Source organism: Thrips palmi, unplaced genomic scaffold (genome assembly GCF_012932325.1).
Source record: "Thrips palmi isolate BJ-2018 unplaced genomic scaffold, TpBJ-2018v1 HiC_scaffold_12, whole genome shotgun sequence".
NCBI lineage: Eukaryota > Metazoa > Arthropoda > Insecta > Thysanoptera > Thripidae > Thrips > Thrips palmi.
This window is the reverse complement of record NW_023144623.1, coordinates 12755832-12770601: the sequence shown is the minus strand read 5'-3', so window position 1 is coordinate 12770601 and position 14770 is coordinate 12755832. Positions and strand designations below refer to the sequence as shown.

The following is a 14770-nucleotide window of genomic DNA, read 5'->3' as shown; positions in this document are numbered from 1 at the left end:
ACTTTTCTTCGACACTCTGTTCGGGCAGTCTCGCTCTCGGTGGAATGAAGTCGCTTTCGAAACACTGAGAAATCTTACTTCCAAAAAATATTTAACTCCTGAAGCGTCTGCATGAAACACTGAATCAAAATCGAGCTGAACTTCTACTTTGAATTCATAACTTACTGTTAGTTTTATTTTTGATGTCAGGAACCATCTGTCTGCTTCGCTTTGTTTACATCTTCTCTTTGGGAACGAAAGGTCTCTCCTTCGTTCTTAGCCACCCGTTTGAAGAGCAATAAAAACCGTCAGAAAGAGGACTAGGGCGCGCACAGTGGGCCAAGACCGGTGGAGGCGGACAAAACTCTGGACGCGTTTTGAGCTTCAGAGTCGCTAAATAGGGCTCGAACCGAACGTGTGACCCCATCAATGGATTCCTCGTTCGGAGAGCAGTTCATTGGTGGGGTCACACGTTCGGTTCGAGTCCCATTTAGCGACTCTGGAGCTCAAATCGCGTCTAGAGTTTTGTCCACCTCCGTCTTCTGGCCCACTGTGGCGCGCCCGGGATGCCGAGCCAAAAAGTGGCCAAAACGCCGCGGCTGGCTGCAAAGGCACGCCATCGGCTCGGCGATGATACCCGGACTCGACTCGGCCAACATGATGCCGCCGGGCCGGGCCGGGCCGGGCCGGGGTAATGGCAGAGGCCCGGCCGAGGGCCTGGCTCCGTCACGCCCTGTATCTCGCCGCCTCGCTGCATACCGCGAGGCACGCGGCAGCACACCGTATCCATGCCAGTGTCACACGCCGGGCAGCCAGCAGCGGCAACAACAACAACAAACGCTGGCGCCGCGCCGGCGTTTGAACCCAGGCCAGCGACACCCACTGTGTGTGGGCGCGTCAGCCTTTCGAGTGTGGTGGTAGTATTGATAGGATGATGGAGGCCACGATGACTTGTCACGGAGGCACTCTTCGTCGGCACGGATGGAATGGAAACATAATCGAAGCACGGCTGCCGCGGATCCCAACCCTGAGCTGGCGAGCTGGTGGCTGGAGTTGGATCCCGGACAGTGCTTTGTCGCTCTGTCTCCCTTGCACCCGAACGGCCGAGGGGGCAACCACTCTAAAAATCTTGTGTCTCCTTGGCGCTAGAAATCTCTGGGAAATCTGAAATCTTGCCCCCAAAAGAGGCCAAAAACAAGCTAATTTTGGGCGGAATATCGGTTAAAATCTTGCGAAATCCGATGAAATCTTTACCCTTAAGAAATCTTGTGTCCCCAAATATCCAATGTGGTTGCCCCCTCGCGAACGGCGCAGTGCGTGAGTGCGAGGGAGACAGGTTGTTGGGGCCTGACTGGTCCCGGCGGGGCGGAGTTTGCGAGTTCGCCGACCGCGGCGGTCAATCGGATTCCAATTTAGATCCGGGGGACGCCGCGCCGCGCCGAACGAGTCCCAAACGGCGAACGGGGGGAAAGGGGTCACGCGCCGCCTTACCGAGGCACCGGGACGACGAGGGGTCAGTGCGTGCGGCGTGCGCGGGAGTGGTGTCGGTGCATACCGCCTCGCCCCGCCCCGCCCCGCCCCGCCCCGCCCCGCCCTGGTTGGCCGCCCCGCCCCACCCTGGTTGGCCGCCCTGTCATCCCAAGAAGGCTGCCGAATCGCTTACTTTCCCGGCACCCTCGCCCCGGCCTCGCCCCGGCGTGGCCGTCAGCCCGTCCGTCAGCGCGAACATGGACAAGGCCCTCTCAGAGGCCGACAAGGCCCTCGACAACGCGGCCGCACGCACGCGGCCAGCCCGGCCCCGCCCGCCACCCGGACCGCTTTCGCGTCGAAGAAAGGGCGAGTGAGGTCGCGAGGGTGAGGGTGCGCGCCACTCTCTGTCTCGCGGCCGCACGGGGCGCCCGTGAGTGCGAGAGAGACAGAGCGGCCGGACGGCAGTGGCGCCGCCCGCGGAGTCGAGGGTAGGCCACGCCGCGAGGCAGCAGTGGCCGGCGGGGCGGCCTACCCTCGACTCCGCGGGCGCTTCCAGCCCCACTTCCAGAAAACCTGCTTCCAGCCGTCCAGACCGCTTCCAGCCTACGTCCAGACCGCTTCCAGCCGTCCAGACTGATTCCAGCCTACGTCCAGACTGATTCCAGCCTACGTCCAGACTGATTCCAGCCTACGTCCAGACTGATTCCAGCCTACGTCCAGACTGATTCCAGCCTACGTCCAGACTGATTCCAGCCTACGTCCAGACCGATTCCAGCCTACGTCCAGACCGCTTCCAGCCTACGTCCAGACCGCTTCCAGCCTACGTCCAGACTGATTCCAGCCTACGTCCAGACTGATTCCAGCCTACGTCCAGACTGATTCCAGCCTACGTCCAGACCGATTCCAGCCTACGTCCAGACCGCTTCCAGCCTACGTCCAGACCGCTTCCAGCCTACGTCCAGACTGATTCCAGCCTACGTCCAGACCGCTTCCAGCCTACGTCCAGACCGCTTCCAGCCTACGTCCAGACTGATTCCAGCCTACGTCCAGACCGCTTCCAGCCTACGTCCAGACCGCTTCCAGCCTACGTCCAGACCGCTTCCAGCCTACGTCCAGACCGCTTCCAGCCTACGTCCAGACCGCTTCCAGCCTACGTCCAGACTGATTCCAGCCTACGTCCAGACCGCTTCCAGCCTACGTCCAGACCGCTTCCAGCCTACGTCCAGACCGCTTCCAGCCTACGTCCAGACCGCTTCCAGCCTACGTCCAGACCGCTTCCAGCCTACGTCCAGACCGCTTCCAGCCTACGTCCAGACCGCTTCCAGCCTACGCCCCCCCCCCCCCCCCCCCCCCCCCCCCCCCCCCCCCCCCCCCCCCCCCCCCCCCCCCCCCCCCCCCCCCCCCCCCCCCCCCCCCCCCCCCCCCCCCCCCCCCCCCCCCCCCCCCCCCCCCCCCCCCCCCCCCCCCCCCCCCCCCCCCCCCCCCCCCCCCCCCCCCCCCCCCCCCCCCCCCCCCCCCCCCCCCCCCCCCCCCCCCCCCCCCCCCCCCCCCCCCCCCCCCCCCCCCCCCCCCCCCCCCCCCCCCCCCCCCCCCCCCCCCCCCCCCCCCCCCCCCCCCCCCCCCCCCCCCCCCCCCCCCCCCCCCCCCCCCCCCCCCCCCCCCCCCCCCCCCCCCCCCCCCCCCCCCCCCCCGGGGGGGGGGGGGGGGGGGGGGGGGGGGGGGGGGGGGGGGGGGGGGGGGGGGGGGGGGGGGGGGGGGGGGGGGGGGGGGGGGGGGGGGGGGGGGGGGGGGGGGGGGGGGGGGGGGGGGGGGGGGGGGGGGGGGGGGGGGGGGGGGGGGGGGGGGACCGCTTCCAGCCTACGTCCAGACCGCTTCCAGCCTACGTCCAGACCGCTTCCAGCCTACGTCCAGACCGCTTCCAGCCTACGTCCAGACCGCATTCCAGCCACGTCCAGACTGCCGCCAGCCTACGTCCGCCGCTTCCAGCCTACGTCCAGACCGCTTCCAGCCGTCCAGACCGCTTCCAGCCTACGTCCAGACCGCTTCCAGCCGTCCAGACTGCTTCCAGCCTACGTCCAGACTGATTCCAGCCTACGTCCAGACCGCTTCCAGCCTACGTCCAGACTGCTTCCAGCCTACGTCCAGACTGATTCCAGCCTACGTCCAGACCGCTTCCAGCCTACGTCCAGACCGCTTCCAGCCTACGTCCAGACCGCTTCCAGCCTACGTCCAGACCGCTTCCAGCCTACGTCCAGACTGCTTCCAGCCTACGTCCAGACTGATTCCAGCCTACGTCCAGACCGCTTCCAGCCTACGTCCAGACCGCTTCCAGCCTACGTCCAGACCGCTTCCAGCCTACGTCCAGACCGCTTCCAGCCTACGTCCAGACTGATTCCAGCCTACGTCCAGACCGCTTCCAGCCTACGTCCAGACCGCTTCCAGCCTACGTCCAGACTGATTCCAGCCTACGTCCAGACCGCTTCCAGCCTACGTCCAGACCGCTTCCAGCCTACGTCCAGACCGCTTCCAGCCTACGTCCAGACCGCTTCCAGCCTACGTCCAGACCGCTTCCAGCCTACGTCCAGACCGCTTCCAGCCTACGTCCAGACCGCTTCCAGCCTACGTCCAGACCGCTTCCAGCCTACGTCCAGACCGCTTCCAGCCTACGTCCAGACCGCTTCCAGCCTACGTCCAGACCGCTTCCAGCCTACGTCCAGACCGCTTCCAGCCTACGTCCAGACCGCTTCCAGCCTACGTCCAGACCGCTTCCAGCCTACGTCCAGACCGCTTCCAGCCTACGTCCAGACTGCTTCCAGCCTACGTCCAGACTGATTCCAGCCTACGTCCAGACCGCTTCCAGCCTACGTCCAGACCGCTTCCAGCCTACGTCCAGACCGCTTCCAGCCTACGTCCAGACCGCTTCCAGCCTACGTCCAGACTGCTTCCAGCCTACGTCCAGACTGATTCCAGCCTACGTCCAGACCGCTTCCAGCCTACGTCCAGACCGCTTCCAGCCTACGTCCAGACCGCTTCCAGCCTACGTCCAGACCGCTTCCAGCCTACGTCCAGACTGATTCCAGCCTACGTCCAGACCGCTTCCAGCCTACGTCCAGACTGCTTCCAGCCTACGTCCAGACTGATTCCAGCCTACGTCCAGACCGCTTCCAGCCTACGTCCAGACCGCTTCCAGCCTACGTCCAGACCGCTTCCAGCCTACGTCCAGACTGCTTCCAGCCTACGTCCAGACTGATTCCAGCCTACGTCCAGACCGCTTCCAGCCTACGTCCAGACCGCTTCCAGCCTACGTCCAGACCGCTTCCAGCCTACGTCCAGACCGCTTCCAGCCTACGTCCAGACTGCTTCCAGCCTACGTCCAGACTGATTCCAGCCTACGTCCAGACCGCTTCCAGCCTACGTCCAGACCGCTTCCAGCCTACGTCCAGACCGCTTCCAGCCTACGTCCAGACCGCTTCCAGCCTACGTCCAGACTGATTCCAGCCTACGTCCAGACCGATTCCAGCCTACGTCCAGACTGCTTCCAGCCTACGTCCAGACTGATTCCAGCCTACGTCCAGACCGCTTCCAGCCTACGTCCAGACCGATTCCAGCCTACGTCCAGACCGCTTCCAGCCTACGTCCAGACCGCTTCCAGCCTACGTCCAGACCGCTTCCAGCCTACGTCCAGACCGATTCCAGCCTACGTCCAGACCGCTTCCAGCCTACGTCCAGACCGCTTCCAGCCTACGTCCAGACCGCTTCCAGCCTACGTCCAGACCGCTTCCAGCCTACGTCCAGACTGATTCCAGCCTACGTCCAGACTGATTCCAGCCTACGTCCAGACCGCTTCCAGCCTACGTCCAGACTGCTTCCAGCCTACGTCCAGACCGCTTCCAGCCTACGTCCAGACCGCTTCCAGCCTACGTCCAGACCGCTTCCAGCCTACGTCCAGACCGATTCCAGCCTACGTCCAGACCGCTTCCAGCCTACGTCCAGACCGCTTCCAGCCTACGTCCAGACCGCTTCCAGCCTACGTCCAGACCGCTTCCAGCCTACGTCCAGACCGCTTCCAGCCTACGTCCAGACCGCTTCCAGCCTACGTCCAGACCGCTTCCAGCCTACGTCCAGACCGCTTCCAGCCTACGTCCAGACCGCTTCCAGCCTACGTCCAGACCGCTTCCAGCCTACGTCCAGACCGCTTCCAGCCTACGTCCAGACTGATTCCAGCCTACGTCCAGACCGCTTCCAGCCTACGTCCAGACTGCTTCCAGCCTACGTCCAGACTGATTCCAGCCTACGTCCAGACCGCTTCCAGCCTACGTCCAGACCGCTTCCAGCCTACGTCCAGACTGATTCCAGCCTACGTCCAGACCGCTTCCAGCCTACGTCCAGACCGCTTCCAGCCTACGTCCAGACCGCTTCCAGCCTACGTCCAGACCGCTTCCAGCCTACGTCCAGACTGATTCCAGCCTACGTCCAGACCGATTCCAGCCTACGTCCAGACCGCTTCCAGCCTACGTCCAGACCGCTTCCAGCCTACGTCCAGACCGCTTCCAGCCTACGTCCAGACCGCTTCCAGCCTACGTCCAGACTGATTCCAGCCTACGTCCAGACCGCTTCCAGCCTACGTCCAGACTGATTCCAGCCTACGTCCAGACCGATTCCAGCCTACGTCCAGACCGCTTCCAGCCTACGTCCAGACCGCTTCCAGCCTACGTCCAGACCGCTTCCAGCCTACGTCCAGACTGATTCCAGCCTACGTCCAGACCGCTTCCAGCCTACGTCCAGACCGCTTCCAGCCTACGTCCAGACCGCTTCCAGCCTACGTCCAGACTGCTTCCAGCCTACGTCCAGACTGCTTCCAGCCTACGTCCAGACCGCTTCCAGCCTACGTCCAGACCGATTCCAGCCTACGTCCAGACTGATTCCAGCCTACGTCCAGACCGCTTCCAGCCTACGTCCAGACCGCTTCCAGCCTACGTCCAGACCGCTTCCAGCCTACGTCCAGACCGCTTCCAGCCTACGTCCAGACCGCTTCCAGCCTACGTCCAGACCGCTTCCAGCCTACGTCCAGACTGCTTCCAGCCTACGTCCAGACTGCTTCCAGCCTACGTCCAGACCGCTTCCAGCCTACGTCCAGACCGATTCCAGCCTACGTCCAGACTGATTCCAGCCTACGTCCAGACCGCTTCCAGCCTACGTCCAGACCGCTTCCAGCCTACGTCCAGACCGATTCCAGCCTACGTCCAGACTGATTCCAGCCTACGTCCAGACCGCTTCCAGCCTACGTCCAGACCGCTTCCAGCCTACGTCCAGACCGCTTCCAGCCTACGTCCAGACCGCTTCCAGCCTACGTCCAGACCGCTTCCAGCCTACGTCCAGACCGCTTCCAGCCTACGTCCAGACTGATTCCAGCCTACGTCCAGACCGATTCCAGCCTACGTCCAGACTGATTCCAGCCTACGTCCAGACCGCTTCCAGCCTACGTCCAGACTGCTTCCAGCCTACGTCCAGACTGATTCCAGCCTACGTCCAGACCGATTCCAGCCTACGTCCAGACTGATTCCAGCCTACGTCCAGACCGCTTCCAGCCTACGTCCAGACCGCTTCCAGCCCGTCTCCAGCCGGCTTCCAGTTCCGCGGCAAGGGCGGGGAGTGGCGGAGAAAGTGTCGGGTTCGGCCCGGCCTGACGACCTGACCCATCCCGTCGCGACCCCTCCCCCTCCCCTCCCCTTCGCCGTCGCGTCGCGCGGCGCGCCTAGAGAGTCGATATTGCGGTTTGCAGTGCTAATTAGGATGCACCCGCAATGCCGCGGCAGTGCTGCAGCGACTGGAGAGACTGGAGAGGCAGTCTCTCCAGGCGGCCACCTGGCACAGCCTGGCATGCCACTGGAAATCACCGTGAATGGATGTTGAAACGTTTATAAACGCCGCAAACGAACGGAGCGCCGCTTCCTCTCCGCCACAGCGCGGCTCGGCGTGGCGGCCCACGGGCGACGCGAGGCGAGGCCGCCGAGGTCAAGCCCGTCGACAACAAATACCGTGCGTAGAAAGAGAAAAGGCTGCCCCGCGCTGCCCTGACCCGCTACTGGAGGGGCGGCGAGCGGCGCGGGCGGCGAAGGCAGAGTCGCAGACGTTGCGGGGGCGGATGTGCGGACAAAAGGACCAGTCAAGGCCCCGAAACGTGAAACACTGAAACACTCGCGCGGAGACATGCACTGACACACGCGCGACCTCACGCAGCCTCTCACTCGTTCATTTATTTCTTCATTCACTCACTCACCTTAACAAAAATGCACTCTCAGCCGTTTACTGACTATTTCTCATTAGCAGACGTATTTCTGTAAGCAACCATAATACTTAGTATTTAGTTCTTAAATACTTAAAAAGTTCTTTGTAATTTACTAAGAAAAAGGGTAATATCAGTACAGTAATTAGTAATTGCTAAGTAATACTGACAAAAAATACTAAGTATTATGGTTGCTTACAGAAATGCGTCTGCTAATGAGAAATAGTCAGTAAACGGCTGAGAGTGTGGCCAAGGGGTGACCCATTGTAAAATTTTGTGTACAATGATTGTGTGAATGTGCAAAAATGTGCAAGATTTCTGGCGTTTTTGCCACACATGTTGGCTACTTACAGGCGTTTTTCCCACCTCAACGTGAAATGTGGCCAAATTTTGTACAATGAATGTAGGAAGCTGTTCCCCCTCGAAAATGGGGCTTCTGGAACCAAGATAATTTATTTCGAACGATTGCATTAACCTGAATGTTTCAAGTTAATTCACTTGTACCGAGGAAAGTACCGTGGTTCATGAAGCGTCCTTTTCGGGTGCACTCACTCACTGACATTGGTGACACCGTGTGGCGAAAACCACCACGCCGTGGGAACCCGGCGACCAAGCTGCCGATAAGACCGCCGGCCCCTATCTGCAGGGCCCTTATGAAACGAAACGCACTCTGCGGATAAGGATCGGCCACTGTCCGGCAGGGCAGGCCGCTGGCCAGGCCGCTGGCCACGACGACGACCCGCCGCCTCCCCGGCGCCTCGCGCTGTTCCGCGTCTTTTGTCGAAATTCTTTCGCTAGATTATTTCATGAGGCAACGTCGCCAGAAGAGGGGGCCTCCATTTCCTCCTCTTTTCTGTCGGCCCCGAAATCTCCCAGCTAAGTAGCGCCGGGTCGGCCAGGCCGGCCGGGGCGTCGGGTCGCCGAGCTGCGCCACTGCGAAGCACAGTGGGCCAGAAGACCGATCGAGGCGGACAAAACCCTAGACGCGTCTTGAGCTCCAGAGTCGCTAAGTGGGGCTCGAACTGAACGTGTGACCCCACCAATGGATTGCTCTCCGAACGAGGAATCCATTGATGGGGTCTCACGTTCGGTTCGAGTCCCATTTAGCGACTTTGGAGCTCGAAAGGCGTCTAGAGTTTTGGCCGCCCCCACCGGTCTTCTGGCCCACTGTGCGCTGGCCGCTCACTGTCCCTTTCAGAGTCCTGTCCAGCGACTCTGGAGCTCAAAACGCCTCTAGAGTTTCGTCCGCCTCCACCAGTCTTCTGGCCCACTGTGCGAAGTCTCCCGAAGGAACCCGGAGGCCCCGAAGCCGAGTAGCCTCTCCTTGCGACACTTTCATTTTTCCGTGGGATCCGCGCGCCGCGTCGGGTCCCACATCCCCGGCGCCGGGCGCTTTGATGCGCGATCCCGGCTTAATTGAATCGGCGCCCTGACGCCTCCTTGTCGCAACACTGTAGCGCTGCAGCAGCGCGAGCAGCGCGTGCCCCAAATAAAGGGGTTGCAGAAATAAGGCGAGCTAGAACTGTTTCCACACGCTGCCGTGCCATGCCGGCGAAACGTCAGCGGCGCGACGCTTATCTACGTAAATCGTACGGAGTTTCTCGCTCCCCTTGAAGCTCACTCATGAAATTCCAGGTGTAAGTTCACTACGAACTAATATCGTTCGGTTCATGTATTTACATAATTTTCGTTTGTTTGTTTGTTTTTTTGTTTTTGTGTTTTCGTTTTCCAGCGGTCCAGCCTCTGCTTGGTGTGGTCGTGGCTCTGTCCGTTTACGAGGTGCCGCCATAAAATCAGCAAAATGAGGCACTAAAGGCGAGGCGTTCGCGGCGTTCGCCACCTCGCACCTTCGGCCCTTCGGCAGCACACTTCTCACACCGCGGCGTCATTCAAAACACGGCGCCGCGCCGCACGAGCTGAACAGGAAACACTGACACCCCCCAAAAAATAATACTTGAAAAACAATCATTGACAAGTACAGGAGGCTGTTCGGCGACTATTGTTATGGAGGTCCGACTGTAGCCAGCACCACGAGTTGCAGCAAGTGTCGCTGACAGCGGTGAGTCCGCCACCACCTCAGTCAGTCACGAACCCACCGTCAACCGGGACGAACGAGCCCGTGACCGATTGTTTTGAACATTTGTGAACCCATTTGTGAACCCACTTGTGATAATTTTCACAAAGTAAAAAATATTCCCGTAACACTAAGTTATGTCGAGGCAGGACATTCGCCAGGCTCGTCCAGGGAGTCCAGGGAGTCCAGGGAGTCCAGAAGGGCGGATCCAGAGTCGGGTTCAGGGGGGGGCGATGTCACGAAAGTTGCCTACCTGCAGGGGTAATGTGCGACTTTTTGCCTATCTTTCAGGCGGCTTCGCCGCCTTCAGGGGGGGGCGACGCCCCCATCGCCCCCCCCTTGGATCCGCGCCTGGGAGTGCAGGGAGTCCAGGGAGTCCAGGGAGTCCAGGGGCCTGCAACGCACTGTAAAGTGGCCGCAGCACAGCGGCGAATCGCGGCGTCCGGCACCGGGCTGATTTCGAACAATTCCCCTCGTCGTTCCGTCTCTCTCGCACCCTTCGGCTCTTCCCGCGGGGGTGCGAGAGAGACAGGCGAGCGACGCTCTGTCGGTGTCGCAAGGCCGGCGGCGACGGCGAGTGCGACACCCGACGTCGTTTCCTGACGCACTTTCGGTCTTACAGTGTGAGAGAGGCAAAGGCGGTGACCCGACGGACCCGACCATGCGAAATGGCCCGCGGCCTGCTCGTTTTGAAACGGCCGGGATGGAATGGAATGGGCCTGGTCACAGCAACCGCCGGCCACCGCCATTTGCGCCAAGTCCACTTCGGGTGCCTCCGAGGCGCGCTTCGGGTGTCTCCGCCGCGCCGCGCTCAGAGCCTCGCCGCCGCGGACGGCAAATGCAGTGCGAGGAGTGCACGGCGCAATGACCACTCACTTCCACCATTGTGAGGCGCTTGCGGCGTCGCGGCGCCCTATGCCACGCTCATTTCGCGTACCTCGGCGCGCCGCCCAGTGAGTGCGAGAGAGACGAGAGAGGTGACCCAAGAGCCACGCCTCGCTTCAACCCCGCATTGGGGTCAGGACCAGTCAGCCCTGCACATCGGGCAGGGGGGCTCGCCGCCAGCCGCCAAGGACGCGAGGCTCAGTTTGGAGGAAAGGAGAGCAGCACTCCGTCTCTCTCGCACCCCATGTGAGTGCGAGAGAGACCACTGTCCGACCACTGTCGCTGACCACTGGATGGGTCGCTGTCATTAGAATGCAAAACGAGCAGCTTCTTTCGCCTTCGGCGAGGCTATTGTTCGTCGTCGGCCGGCGGCGCCGAGCACACGAAGCACGCCGAACACGCCCCGCTCTGGAGTTACACGCTGAAAATTCATATCCTCGGACATTTTGGTGATTAAAGTTCTGAGAGGAGTGATTTTTGATGACTTTGGGCAGCCACCGGGTGCAATCTAGGTGCTGTAGAAGGCCTCCCTAAACGCCCTGGTCAGGTATTCTTAAGACCCTTTACTCTTTCATGCCTTGGGAAGGCTTAGACCTCAACGAGTTTGGGACCAGTAACCCCACAAAGTTGGTCAGAAAGTCACTGAACTTTACAAAAAAAACTGTGCAAGTCGTAAAAGGACGACAAATTTTGACCGCGGCGCGGTGCTTACGAGTTTTTTAATCCAGGCATTCGCTTGGCACGCCTGACCCACCTCACTGCTCATCGCTGCTCATGCACTGCAAGAGCAGGGCCCCCCTGCAAGATGACGGAAGCCGCACTTTCGAGGGAGGGACGCGTCCCGCGGGACGTGCCGTTAGACCGCTTTCTAAGTACGATGCGCAGAAAGACAGAAAAACGCGGTACTGTCCCACGCGTGGTGCACCAGCGGGGCGTTACGCAAGCCAGCCTCGCAAATCCAATCATCGCAAAACCAGCAAATCGCGCGACGCGACCCCAGTGCGGCGGTGCCCTGTTGTTGCATGGGAAATAATTACATGCACAGCCCGGCGCGGTTTCCAAGGAGTACGTTCCTCAAGTCGCACCTGTGAGGCAACGACGGTGTGGTCACTTGTGGTCCTCTGGTTGACCGCACCAGCACGCCGCGCCGCGCCTGTCCCGCCTTCCGCCAACCTCGGCAACGCGCTTTATTGCGCCTCTCTCTCTCGCACTCACGGGCCGTCCCGCACGGGTGCGAGAGAGGCGGCTGATTGTTTGCCTTCGTGACGTCATCGTGCTCGTCCGAGGTCCAGTCCGGGCCCGGCGGCGGCACTGCGGTCGCACTGGTCGCAAATCGGTTCCGTCCCAGTAGTTTGATCCCGCGGCCGCCGGAACGTTACTGGAACGTACCCCTGTTGACCCAGCTCAATTAGGGTGCTTGGCCACGGTTTTGTTGTTGTTGTTGTTGCTGTTGCAGTGTAACGGGGCCGTACGTGATGCGATATGCGTCCATGACGCAACCGGCGCAACCCTCTGCAAAGCGCTTTGGGAACGCACTCATGCCTCTTCCGGCGCGACGCTCTGGGACAATGCCGCGCGACGGAGCGGGGAAAGCATAATCCAGCTTTTATTTAATTTTGCTTGGCCGGAGTGACAAAACATACTCTGCAAACTCAATTGTGTGCTAGGCATGCACTTCTTGGTGCATGCCTGCAGGCACACACTTCTTTTCTGCGTGCCTGGCAGGCAGACACTTCTTGGTGCATGCCTGCAGCCACACACTTCTTGGTGCATGCCTGCGGGCAGACACTTCTTGGTGCATACCTGCAGGCACACACTTCTTGGTGCATGCCTCAGGCACACACTTGCTTGTGTGCATGCATTAGCGACGGCAAGTGTGTGCCTGAGGCATGCAGCACTGCCAGGCATGCACTTAGAAGTGTGTGCCTGCAGGCATGCACTTTGAAGTGTGTGCCAGGCATGCACCAAGAAGTGCATGCCTGGCACACACTTGAGTTTGCAGAGTAGACACGGCACTGACACGACCTATAGGTCGATACCAGTTAGATAAAGACCAACACAATCATAACAACAAAAACAAACAACACCGACGGCGACAAGAGCAGCGTGCGGACCAAACGGACATAGCAGCGACATGTAAACACGCCGAAGACAAAACGCTTGCGGAGAAAGGTGGCGCCTATTTTAGAATCAGGAGGAGTACAGAATGAGTATCATCGCAAGACACACTCGCGTTTCTTTTCCAGGACGCGCGCGTGTCTGTCTGTCTGTCTGTCTGTGTGTGTTGTGTGTGTGCGTGTGCGTGTGCGTACATGAGCGAGGAGGGAATGCGTGCGGCGTATGTGTGTGTGTGTGAGAGGTATGCAGGGCAGGTACTGGCGTGCATATTCATGAGGCGCCGTCTCTTTTTCGGCAACGCGATTGTCTCTAAGTTATGGACGAGAACAAAACGCCCCACACCTCGCCGCGTTTGCCGTTGGCACACCCCCGGTTTCACTTCCGCCTCGGGGGGACACACACAGGCCTGTTAGAAATCATTTACAAAGACAAGACTTTTTTCATACATTACATTTTTTTAAAAAAATAATTTTTAACTATTTTTTTTGACAGTTGTTATCGGTATAAACTTTCTGCACGTTCCTCTGGTACGACATAAATATCAGAACGAGGCCAGTGCCTGCACGCCGCTTAGCTCGCTGCGGTAAAGACGCTCTGGCCGGCTCTCGATCCTTTCGATCCTCTCGAGCTCGACGGCAGTGACGCGGTCGTCGCGGTCGTCGCCGCGCACCGGTTTGAATTTCGCGCCGCCCGAGCTTCCGCCGCGCGCCGCTCGGCCCGGCGCGGCAGCACTGTGCCACGCGCCTGCGCGGAAGTGCCGCCCGCGCCGCGGCATCGATGAGCCGCGCCTCTGCGCGCGCCTGGCCGTTGTCGTCCTGCGACGGTGCCCCCCTCTCCATCCGCCTCGGTAGCGCAGTAGGCAGCGCGTCAGTCTCATAATCTGAAGGTCGTGAGTTCGATCCTCACCCGGGGCAAACCTTTTTGCCACCCGGTGCCAGTGTGTCCTTGTGATAATAAACCCATGTTGTCGGTGTTTACCCCGCCCCTTTCGTGTATTTAAATCGTCTGCGCTAGAACAAACTTATTCCTCCATTTTAGAAATATAGTTTTGAAATTGAAAATTTTGCAAACAGGTGGATTTTGCGAAGTGGTCGTTGGCTCCGTCGCGGAAAATTGAGCCCTCTGAAGCGGCCGGAGTGCCGGGGCCCCGGCCAGGCCGGCCGCTAGAGCTCTTCTCTCACAAGCAGACTGCCGCCGATGAGAAGAAAGACCCGTGTGAAATGAAGAAAGTGAGTTGTGGGATGGGATGGCAGCATGCTGGCCGGTGGCTGCGTCGCTGCGTCTGCGTGCGCGCCGGGCGTGGCGCTGGGGCACGACGAGCAAAAGACAGCAGACTGATTCCGAGACTCGTTTTCGTCACCCTGTCTCTCTCGCTCTCAGGGGCGCGAGAGACGAGCGACGAGAACGACTCTCGGAATCAGTCTGCAGATTGCTTTAAGAAGTACGGCCCGAACCTGAACGGCAACACCGCCTCATAACACTTCGCATATTTTCCGTTTATATTTTTTCGGGAAACAGGTTGTTTTTATTCAGTTATTTCGGGACAAACTAACTGCCCGCCGCGCTGCTGGGCTGGCTGGGTGTCGATGTCTCGAAGTCGAAAGGGAAGTGCCAGGCCAGTCATTAGAGCATCATTACCATTCTCATCCCAGCCGTTGAGGTGGATCATTCTCACTCTTTTGCTCTTTTAATGAGATGGAGAAGAGGAGTGCAGTTTCACTCTGTCAGTGTGAATACCTAGGTACCCCTCCACTCTTCCCCAAGGAAAGACGCTGCAGGTGTGCAAGGACTGTGCAGGTGTGTGAAACGAAATATTTGACAAGTAATGTACCTGATCATGAATGACAATGGCTCTCTATTTCACCATTCCATTTCTGATGCTCGCTGGGCACCGGTCTTGCTGCAACCCGAATGACCAACCATTTTAGTAAACTGCCCCACCGTTCAGCAGGCATGGG

The 14770-nt window shown here is 60.2% G+C and overlaps 1 non-coding gene across 1 annotated transcript; it reads left to right on the top strand.

The window, feature by feature from the left end:
• The first annotated feature begins 13653 nt into the window (after positions 1-13653).
• On the top strand, positions 13654-13726 carry Trnam-cau. Its single transcript has one exon. It is a non-coding gene; the product is annotated as a tRNA-Met (tRNA).
• The last annotated feature ends 1044 nt before the right edge of the window (positions 13727-14770 follow it).